At 35.0% G+C, this 12,374-nt stretch overlaps 1 protein-coding gene across 2 annotated transcripts in view; it reads right to left on the reverse strand.

Moving 5' to 3' along the window:
* hecw2b (HECT, C2 and WW domain containing E3 ubiquitin protein ligase 2b) overlaps window positions 1-11,345 on the reverse strand; it is a 60,359-nt gene extending 49,014 nt beyond the window's left edge. Inside the window, exon 1 of one of the 2 annotated variants that reach the window (XM_073866236.1) lies at window positions 11,192-11,345. The gene's annotated coding sequence lies outside the window, so the exon portion shown is untranslated. The other variant, XM_073866235.1, reaches the window with a different exon arrangement.
* Between the last annotated feature and the right edge of the window lie 1,029 nt (window positions 11,346-12,374).

The raw sequence follows: 12,374 nt of genomic DNA on the forward strand, positions 1-12,374 counted from the left end.
CTACTCTATATATAAGCAAGATTAACATTAGATTGGCAAAAACGTCTTGTGTTATGTCAGCTTTAAAGAGCGAAACAAATGCAGAAATGAATCATTTGAATAATTTGCATGGGGTTGACTGTTCAACAAACCTCTTTAAGAGACACTATAGTTGTGTCCCAATTCAAAGGTTGCGACTTCCAAAGGTTGCATTTCAGATGATAGCGTTACACAATAGCAAGCCCGAAGCCATCACAATTGGAAGGATGCTTAAAACGCACCACAAAATGCGTCTTTCTGTCCTCGTGCCATGAACGAATGGATCCTTCACAGCCTAGGCTATCATTCGAAGGATGCGACTTTCAAAGGATCCAGCCTTCGAATTGGGATAAAACTTATAACAGAGGTGGTTCAATGCTATAAACTCTGCACATTTTTTAATCCAGAAACTATTTCTCATTGATTATAACACAACATCATGTCCTGCAAAACTGAAATGTTTGGTTTTGGAGTCATTTTTGTGTAATATGCTCAATAATTTGTTCGAGATCTGTCCATGTGTTGTCTGAAGCTAAATGTATTTTTACCACTTTCAGCTCTGAATGTTCCCAACAGAGTGATCTGACTAACAATTTGGGAGTAAAACTTATGAATTATTCTGCGATAAACCAATCTGGCCTCATTAAAATTCTTCTTACATAAAGGCTCATTCTAGCACAGTTGTAAATGCACTTACCCATAATTTAAATGCACTGCAAGTTGCTTTGAATAAAAGTCTCCCAAATGTATGCATGTAAAAAAAAAAACATTGCATTTTTCAGACACTTTTATCCGAAGCATTTTTGGGGATCGAACCTGTGACCTTGGCATTGCTGAGCTACATCACATATACAAAACATTACAGCGTGAGATGTTTCACAGATTCTGATCCAACTTTAGTTGAGACTGTCCTGCGCTCCTAAGAGCATCATTTCGCCTCAGATTGTCTGGTAAAAGCATTGCAGTCGATAGCAGGTGGATCTAATGGGATCAGGAGGGGTTTTACACTACAGAGAGAGCCGACATGAAGTGTTAGATGTCCCAATTATTACTTACTTCTGAAGTGTGAGGCCCATGTGATGGTCAGCGTGATACTTTCACACCAGTGCTGTGCATCACAGAAACTTCACGCTGAGATGGATGCGATTCAGTCAGAAAAGTGATGCTTTAATCAAAACTAGGCCAATTATTCTCACACAGTAAAGAAAAACTTTGAAGCTATTTAAGAGTTAGTTCACCTAAAAATAACATTTCAGTCATCATTTAGTCATGCTTTTTCAAAACTGTCTAAGGATCTTATGCAGAGCACAAACGCAGAAATGTTAACTCTCTTTCAAAAATAAAATAGGGGATGGGGACGGTCATGCTGTAAATCCATAAAAAAATCAATAATACTGCCAAAATACGCATGAAATTGTTCAAAGGCAACAATATGAATAAATCAGTTACATAAATCGGTTTAATGAATCGGTTACATTAATGATTCAATTGCTCATAGCACACAAAAAGAAACAATCCAGCCTGTTACAAAGAATGTGAACGGATCTTTTTAATGAACTGATTCAAAACTGATTCATTTGAGTCAGTGAATCATCTGTGAATCAAAATCCCCAGTTAATATCACATGCAGTAGATGTGGCTGATCGGTGGGTGAGGATTAAGAGGAAAATGGGTGGATTTACCAACGACTGAACGCTTTTATTAATCCCTGTATTACTAGCAGAGCTTTATTTCATTTCTTTGACTTGTTCGCCCCTCCTTCTCTCTCTCCTTTTTCTCACAAACATGCACAAACTGTTGTCTGCAATCTTCTCATTTGATTGATTTCTGCACCTGTTACATCAATTTTTTCATTATGCTGAAATTTCTTACATGATTTTCCCAGATTGCACAGCATATGCTTCTCTCATTTTTGGGGATTATTTCAATACATGAATTTATTTTTTCAATCAACAAATAGTTTATTCACATTCCGGCTCTCTATTTTACAAATTAGATCGTGATAGAGGCGTGTATGGATACCCATGTCGTCAACGGCTTATACAGTAGGTGGCGGTGCATTATCCGGATCTCACATGAAAATTTGACTACTTTACGGTTTAAAAAGAATTCACTCAATGCAAAGGTCATACAAAAACATACTATAATCAGAAAAAAGCAAGAATGAAACTACACCCCTAATCCCAACGTCACTGGGGCGAAATCAGTTTATGCTAAAATGCACCAATGAGCTTGTACGAATTCATACCTCATAAAATATTTGGGTCAGTGACAAAAACGGTTTGGCAAGATGAGAAATTAAAAAATATTTTTAAAAAGCTTTTTTAAAAGCATGCATCAGGTTTATTTTAATGCACATAGTGTATTTATGTTAATTTTATGCAATAAAAAATTACATTTTTATGAAAGTTAAGACTGAATGGACATGAAAATGTCAAATGGTGTAACCGCCAATTGCGCCACAGAATGAGAAATATTAAATATTTTATCCACCTTGATGGCATGTAAGTATAATCATACAAAAAATATATAATAATTTTAAAATATCATTTTATTAGTTATTTCAAAATGCAAATTTTAATCCATTTTTGTAATATTTGTCCTGACATATGCTAAAAACAGCTCTTTTTCCTTAATAATCTTTGACAAATTATGTAAAAATGTATGTAAAAAATCATTTTACACTAAATTAAATAATTATATTTTCTTCCACATTTTTTATGAATATATATATATTTTTTAAATACTAGTTACACCAATTGACCGGTTACACCACATTGACATTTTGCAATTATCCCCCAAATATTCTTTCAAAATGAAATAAAACCAGAAATTTTAGACTTAGTCCTCAAGAAAGAAAATCTATGCAAGTAATCTGTACATTTATTTTGAAATTTTAACCCTTTTACATTTAATTGAACCATATGAACACAAAATAATTAATGTCACTGACCCATTTACAAATTGCCATGAGATTGTGTTCAATCTATCAGTAACCAAATCCATAACTGACCACCACAAACTTTACTTACCAGTTAGTACAGTCCATATAACCCCAATTGAAGGCTACTAGACTGCACCAATTTGCTTTTTTAGCTGAGCATAGATGAATAATAAGATTTCTGTATATGGTAATGACATATCGTGAGCCTCAAACACGTTTGTTTCCTCCTTACTTATGTAAACCATGTGCGTGCAAAACACAGCTGGAAACAGACTAATCTCAACGTAACACAGACTGTACAATTACATTAATTACAATGTTGTTACAATGCTAAAAACAAAGTTGTGACTGCTGAGTTAATGTTATATGCTAATTAATGCTATATGCTAATGTTTAGGCTGAAGTTCTTCTATTGATGTTACAAATACGTTTTGCAGGAAAAACCACAAACTTACCACTTAGAAATGTCTATTAACAATCTCCAAACAATTGATTATTCCTCAAAATCTGTATATTCGTCCGATACAGGCCTCAAACATAAGTCTGTTTGCACACGCGCAGAGCTACTGAAATGAGCCACTCAGAAAAACAGCCAATCAGAACAGGGCTCAACATAATTATTCATGACCCTTCCAAAAAGGGTAATAATAGACCATTTCATTCTGGGGACAAATCCTAGGGTTGTAAATGGACATGTAAAATCATGTCTGGATAATTTAGGCACTTAAAGTCACATACCTTGAACAATATAACAGATTGTAACAATGCATTCTTTGGCACCTTTAAGTAATGGTGGATGTCTGTTTTTCCCACAGCCCTAAACAGGTCGGTCTGTGGCGCCAACGGCTGTGTTTGTAACTCTGCCAGGAACTGTCAGTTCACCTAAGATCCATTAGCTAATGATCTTATATCCTGTCCCCGCCTTACAGCGTTTCCTCCTAAAGCCAGGAGGCAGTGGATGACTGACTCAGCTCTCCCAGTCTGAGACATCACAACTAAATCCTGTCTAATACCTCCAGCGTGAGGCATGAACCTCGGGCTGAACGCTGGCATGGCGTGATGACGCGTACAGTCGAAGCCAAGCGATTATCCCGGTAAATGAGGATATCCGGGGTTTAGCCCTTCAATTTTACATTACAACATGATATAGAACCATAATCACAAACCGTCATACACAACCTTAATTTAAAGTTCCCATGAAATAAAAAAAGGGAAAAATTGTTTGGCGTTTAGCATAAATATTTTAGCCTTATGTATTAAAATAGACAAAATGCACAAATAAAAGATAAAAGCATTTGAAACTTAGTCTCTTACTAACTTCAGTATGGATCAACTATTTTTATGACATCATTCTGCACGCAGCTTCTTATTAAAATTCAGGCTATTAGGTAATTGAAATGCCATAAGCTATTTCAATAGGAGGAGGAGCCACTTCATATGTCCCACAGTGGAAATTACGTCAATGCATCTAACAATGCTGCATTTTAAGGCTCCTCGGTGGGTCTTTAAGGATTGTTTTTCATTCCTTTGATAAGATCGTCACCGGACAGGAAGAGGAAATGACCATTTAAACAGATGTTATTACTCATTTGAGAAGAATTTCGACATACGTACGTTAGGGGTCACATAACATCCTTTACAAAGACCTTTACCGTAGTATCCATCAAGATACAACTTTTATCGTTGCAACAACATTTCATATTTTATCTCATATGTGTTTTCTCTAAAGTTTTAAAAGAGAAAATTTAAACAAACAATTCAGATATTCTTCCAAGACTACACTACGAAGCTACATTATGTTAGCCAGATAAATTTTAGCTTTATGCTCAATGGTCTCATTTCTTCCCATTTTTATTTGACGGGAAAAACGGAGGCTACTTTAATGCAATTAAACTGAGAACTCCATAGAAAAACCTGAATTCAACATCTGAGCATTAAAATTTTCATTTGCATTATATAGCCATTTAGCAAAACTAGCCATATGGTACCCGTTTATCAACAACTTTAAAAACTTTTTTTGAAAATATGCTCATTTTCCAGCTCCCCTAGAGTAAAACATTTAATTCTTACCATTTTGGAATCCATTCAGCTGATTTCCGGGTCTGGTGGTACCACTTTTAGCATAGCTTAGCACAATCCATTGAATCTGATTAGACCATTAGCATTGCGCCTAAAAATAACTTAATAATCAAGGACTTTGCTGCCGTATCATGGCTGCCATATCAGGAGGATGGCTGCTATAAAGATACTAAGGGGACTATTTTCGGGCACTACGTAATATCATTGCGCCTGCTGCAGCCATGTTATGTTACAGCAGTAAAGTCCTTGATTATTACGGCAGAATGAGAGTATAGTTCCTAGACATATCTGACTAAAAATCACAACTTTTAATTTTCTGTCAGTCTTAGCACACGATATAACTACAGAAGAGTCCAGTTTTAAATAGGAAAAATATCGAAACTCTTTGGTTTTTTTTTTTAGGCGCAATGCTAATGGACTAATCAGATTCAATGGATTGTGCTAAGCTATGCTAAAAGTGATAGCACCAGACCCGAAGATCAGCTGAATGGATCCCAAAACGGTAAAAATTAAATGTTTAACTCTAGGGGAGCTGGAAAATGAGCATATTTTCAAAAAAAGTGGAGTGTCCCTTTAACATTTCTGGGTTTACTGCTCTCATGCAGGTTAAACGTAAATAAACTTGATCTTTTAAAAACAAATCCCCACAATACAACACCGTCACTGTTTATTTATACAGCGTTTATGGTGACGCTATTTATAGAGGAAGCAGCACATCCTTGGCGTTTGGATGGCAAAGTGCTGACCCATATCTAAGAGATGTCTGTGGATGCCAGCTGCTGTACTTAAACAAACAATAGGCTAATGTTAGCATGTACTAGCACGTTTGCTAACGTAAAGTTTAATTCACACAATGTGTACCATATGCATCAATATGCTGTTTAGCATTACAGAAAATATTCGTGTAATCTGTAGGATTCATACAGAGTGACATTGAACTAGGAATGGACAGATTAATAAAAAATGAGATCTAGTATCTGAACTGTTTTTCCCAGAAAGCAATGACAGAAAAAGAAGCTTTTCGTCAGAGATTTAATTTCTCATCAAATTTATCCCAACTAAAGACTTTGACCTTTGACTGTTTTGTCAATAAAGGTCATTAAATAAACATCCGAACCTGTTTGAAAAAGGGTGCATGTCAGTTTGACCGTGCCGCTCGGCTGAACAATAGGCCGTGATGTATACTCTATTTTAGGAACAAATTGAATATAATATAAGTCATGTGTGCATTTGCTTTTAGTTAAGAGAAACACCAGGAAATGGCCTTGATTTTTTCCTGTGACTATTCTGAATACAAAAACATGCTCGGTTAAAAATAAAGCATTACCTAATAGTGACCGCAATAACATGTTCCTTAAACATGTCTAAAATGCACGTACATGCAAAAAAAATAAAGAACGTGCAGTGGTATAGTTTACAAATGGGCCCCTGGACCACAAAACCAGTCAAGGGGCATTTTTGGAAATTGATATTTATATAATAAATATGCTTTTTATTGATGTATGGTTTGTTAGGATAGGACAATATTTGGCTGAGACACAGCTATTCAAAAATCTGGAATCTGAGGGTGCAAAAAATCTAAATATTGAGAAAATCCACTTTAAAGGTGTCCAAATGAAGTCAAGACATATTACTAATAATAAATACATTTTTATCTATTTACTGTAGGAAATATCTTCATGGAATATAATCTTTTTACTTAATATCCTAATGATTTTTGCCTTAAAAGAAAAATTTACAATTTTGATCCATACAATGTATTTTTTGCTTTTGCTACAAATATACCCGGTGTGTGACTTGTGGTCCAGGGTCACGTTTTTATCTTATAACCTAGATTTAGAGAATTTTGAATCTTTACTAAAACATTTTTACCCAGAGTGACTTTCAAATGAGAAAGCATTCAACATTTTGACTTAAAAGCCAACAATAGAGCCATATTTACAAGTATTCAAGCAGGGGAAAGAAAGAAAGTCAAAGTATTTTATTACCAACATTAACAACGTTACATAAAAAGTTAAAGATTATAATTTGTATTCATTTGTAATCTGATGTATTTCTATATAGGGATTACCAGTTATTACTTGTAGTTTTTTTATTTAATATTCTTTATATAGTATTAAATAGATGATATAAGGTATTAAGGTATTTTTTATCAAATAGCAGATATTTCTAACAAACTAGAACAAATAAACACAACAAGATGCAAAAGTCAGGAACAAAAAAAATTAAAATTAAAGATTAAAATATCTTAGTGAGAATTTATGTACTGTTAATCTTCCACTTTTTGTAAAACATTGTTCATAATGATTGAACCATGCTTTCAGGCAATGTACTCTTAAACGGTAAACGTTACATTTTCCTTGTAGCTAGTTTTCACCGACCCCAACAGAACTATAACTAGACACTGCCACCACGAGAACCACCAATCAACATGGTACAGCACATCTCATAACCACCATACACACTGTAAAAAGTGAAAAGTTGGTTCAACTTAAAAAGTTACTTTAATTGGTAAAGAGTATTCTTAACTTAAAATTTCCACCTAAAGTGAAACTAAAGTAACATTTTAAGTTGAATAAATAAAAAAAGCAATTTTTCAAGTTGATCCAACTTTTCACGTTTTATATTGCACTGGAAAAAGTGAAAGTTGGATGTACTTAAAAAATTACTTCAATTGGTAATACCCAAAAAAGAATTCAACTTTTTTAAGGTGAAAATTCTTTTTAAAATTACTTTTATTTGTAACACCTAAAATGTACGCTTTTTCAAATCGCAATAAAGTTTTTAAGTTGAAAAAAAACATACATTTTTAAGGTGATACCAATTGAAGTAGTTTAGTTAAAAGTTCATCCAACTTTTACTTTTTACAGTGTAGGCCAAAACTCTTACACAACATGGTGTATCTTCTTGAGCTGAAACCTTATTTAAATTTTAACATTCCAAAGATGCTTTCATTCACATCAACTTTCACTAAGTAAATATACTGTACTTCTTAAATTTGTGAAAAGCTACAGGAACTACTAAAGGCCTCATTTAAGAGTACCACCACATTTTATTTACATAAATTGGTAAATAAACATTTTCAACATCATCACAACCATAGAGAAGCAGAAACCTGCTCTCTTTGTAACTTACATTCAAACTCTTCCTACTACCAGCACATGAAACATAAATTCGCCTACAGTATAAATGTGACGTACAAGCATCTGCTGAGATTTTTTGCTGCTATTCATAAGAAAATAAATAAATACTAATTCATACTAATGAAACTTTTATAGCTTTGCTATAGTGAACACTAGAGTTTGCCAAAAAACAGGACACTGCAAACACCAAAGAAGAGAGGATGAAAGAAAACGCAAAGGTGAAGAAGAAAATTTTTTTTTTTAATTACGCGTTTAATCATTTAACCTTTTCTTATTTACTGTTAATGTTATTTTGTTAAAATTAAAAACTTTTTTATTAAATATTGTAGAGTTCTTTATAAATCACTTATCTGTGCACTTCATTATTTTTTTTTTATTCGCGTGAGGGCGGGGCTATCAGAGACTTATCATCATATCAGCGATTAGCAATTAGCAAACTTTCAACAATGCAATCCAATGTTAATGGACAAAATCAAGTCCCGCCCCACATTTCTTCTCATTTTAGAAGCCGTTTCACTCAGATATGTTTCACGATACAGAAAATAAAAAATTTCTACTTCTGTTTTTTTTGTGAATTGGAGTACAAATTAACAAAATTCAAAAACAAACAATGATTCTTGTGTTATTGTATTTGATTTTAAATAACCTGTCCAAAATGTTTATGCAAGATGCTCCTACTAAGAGTTTGTAAACAAAAAACTTTTGTCGTTTTTGTAGTACCCAGTATTTGGGTATTTCCAGGATTTGCATCGACTTCAGGGTAGCGCACAAGATTTTAACACTAAAGTTAAACATTAAACACTTACCAAAGATATTTTACGCAAGATGCGTCACTGCTATTGCTAAGAATGGGGTAGATCGCAATGGTCAATATGGCCGCTGTACTCCCACCTTCCAGTAAGAGCCAATTGTCAACCATAAAAAAATGACATCCTCTGGGAAGAGACTTTTTGGAGGCGTTGCAAAAATGGCGGCGCAATGACGCGACTTCCTTAAAAAGACTTTGGTTAAGACTTCTTTTGTTATTAAATATCTTGTTTCATCTCACTATTAATCATAAAATGTCACATCACTGATGACTAAAAAATCACATCTTAAACACACATCCTTTCTCACCTTGTATACAGTAAATAAAATCGTGTTATTCGTCATGCTAGTAAAACCAAATCAATTCCATCAGATGTCTTATTGAAGCTGCTCATATCTCCTCATCTCTTTAGCCCTGTCAGGCGGTATATATAAAACTGACTTTACAGTGATGTCATACTGTATATGTCTCTATCCCGAGCATCTGCTGTTACTCGGCCAAGACTGTCTGATGTAATCTTCAATAACTGTCTTACCCACAGAAATGAACATTCAATAATTAGATCATTTGGTCACAAAGCATGCAGACTTTTTATGCATCTGGTCGGACAATACGTGGCATTTTATATGCTTATTATGTATGAATAAAACTGCTATGGCTTTACTAGTAGTTGAAAACATAACTCGCACATAGGCAAGCATGCACTCTGCATATGCATACTCTATCTTACAATTAAGAGCAAAATTATTTGATATGGTATTTAAATCACAATATCAGGGTGTGGCCTGAAGAAACCAATAACTTCTGGTACAGTAAGCTCACTGATATAGCAACTATGGATAGTGTAATTACTACACTATGTTTGGTAAACAAATGCACACAGATATGTAATGAATATTGGATTGAGAGAGAACCAGGCCACCCTGAAATTGAGTTTAGGCTGAGACTGCTGGCATTAATGACTGAACCACCAGCTTTAACTGTGTCATTTAATCCACAGATCACATAGATGGCTTCCTGTAGTGGGATTTTGGAGTCATGTGTGACCTCTTTACTTGACGAAAACTAGTCTTATAGACTTTATACAGAGCAGATGAACCCCCAGAATCACTTTTAGATAAAAATATATAGCTTGATAAAAGCATTTGACAGCAAAGGACATTTTAACTAAATCCTTAAATTGTCATGTCGCGATAGGACTCCTGTCATGCCATGTTTTATAAATCCCCTTTAGGAGTTAAAAAAAATTGGGAAATAACTTTGGAAAAAAAGGTTTGCATTTGTGTAAATGTTGAAAAAAAACCTTTTGTAATATTTACTGTGCTGCCCTGTATATTTGCATTGTAGGTGTAAACACAAATCCTTTATTTTATTATTTTTATTAATAATTTAGGGACAAATTGAAATATTTTTTTGTATTATTTACAATATTTAAATGCTGTACAGATCTTATTTGAACACAGAACCTGTGGCATTTTGGTAGCAAATGATCTGAAAATTCAATTCTAACACAAAGTTATACTGCATACGTAAACTAAATCAATGTGTTTGTTGCTTTAGTTCGCGTTTAAGGTAAAAAGAGTGAGCTATTTGCTATAAAACAAACTGGGCATGGCACAATCTGGCAACATTAACATGCATGTAAAAATATCATCACTTACCATGAAAACAAATCTGAGGATAAATTTCAGTCCACAAGTCCCGCACCTAGAAACAATATGATGCTGATGCGCGCAGCCGAGGCCCCCGGGCCTCCGTGCGCGATTCAAAGCGGGATTCAGCGCGCTCACGCAGGCTTCGGGTTGCGCGTGTTCCTCCCAAACCAAACCACCCGTCTCAACGGCACCACAAGTTGACAAAACCTCCCCGAACCCGCCACGACATCAGACGCGAACGATATACACTTCGTAATGTCGGTGCGTATCCGTGCGCACGACGCGTCGGTCTGGATCCAGCCGCGTTCATGTCTTGTTAATATTTAGAAAGAGCTCCATATCCGCTGCGTGCCACCTGGTACCCACGGAGAACACACGCGTTTCAGGAAAAACATATGCGTACCGCGTCACAAGAACGCGCAGTGTCGTTATTATGAACGTTGCTTTGCATTTGTGTTGAATTAAATCGACGGTGTTCCGTCCGTTGCTTTTGTTTTGGGTATGAAAGAGACCCACAGCTGATGAGAGGGAGGCGTTTACTCACATTGTTGTGATGCTCGAATCACCGAGACGTTCGCTTGAATCGGTTCTTGTGAATGATTCGTTCGAAACGACTCGCGGAGCCTTCGTCATTCCAGTTGTCCACACAGAACGCGTCCTTGGCCCTGTTCCAAATGGCACACTCCCTACTTATGGACTTCATCAGAGTCCACACTTTGATGACACCATGTAGTGCAGACCTTAGGGACCCTTGACGCGAGTCCACGAGGACGGATCGGAGTCGTCGTTTGGGACAGACTTGAGCGTCACGCCACAAATAGGAAGAGAAGATGCTCCTCCTCGCTTAAAAAAAAAGTCCTCCTCGCTTAACAATATGTAATGTTGTGTATCCCTTTGGTGATGTTTTTAAGACTCAGATTTAATTTTGACCACGATATTTGTACTTTTTGTCAAAGGGATATAGAGAAAACTGACCATCTTTTTTATCGTAGCCTATTTACTCAAATATTTTTTTGGGAAAGGTTAGGCTATTAAGTTATTATTATTAAATTATTATTTAATTTATTAAATAATTTTATTTAATAAAATTTAATTATTATTATTTAATTATTATTAAAGGTTAGGTTATTCTGGCTGGAAACAAAAATACAGTCAATGCATGCCTTTTCTAGAGACCATATAATATTTGTAATGTTGTTAAATGAAAATAGAGCTGAATTTTTTGTTAATGTTAATTTTAAGGTAAACTCTTTATTCACAAATGTAAATGCATTAAAATAAAACCCCATTTTTCTGTATTTAAAAAATATTTAATATTTTCTATATGAAAAGCAAACAGGCTTGTAAATTTACTGGACTGATAAGAGACTTTGATATACTAGAACATGATTGACCCGTTTGTGTTACTTTTTACTTCTTTTAATTTTTGTAATTTATTTTCTATTATTTGTGCGCCTTGTTTTTTTATTATCGTGTAACTAATATGCATGCCATGTGTAAATGTGCATTTGTTAATAAACTCCTCCGACTTGTCCGAACTCCTCCCATCCATCATCTGATTGCTCTTTCACAAGGACTGCGCCTTAGATGACAAATATAGTGCAGACTTTAGGGACCCTTGAAGTGAGTCCACGAGGGCGCACCGGAGTAATATTTTGGGACAAACTTGAGCGTCACGCCGGAAATAGGAAGAGCAGTTGCCCATCAGTGTGAACTCCTCCCATCCG

Source organism: Misgurnus anguillicaudatus, chromosome 3, assembly GCF_027580225.2.
Source record: "Misgurnus anguillicaudatus chromosome 3, ASM2758022v2, whole genome shotgun sequence".
Classification (NCBI taxonomy): domain Eukaryota; kingdom Metazoa; phylum Chordata; class Actinopteri; order Cypriniformes; family Cobitidae; genus Misgurnus; species Misgurnus anguillicaudatus.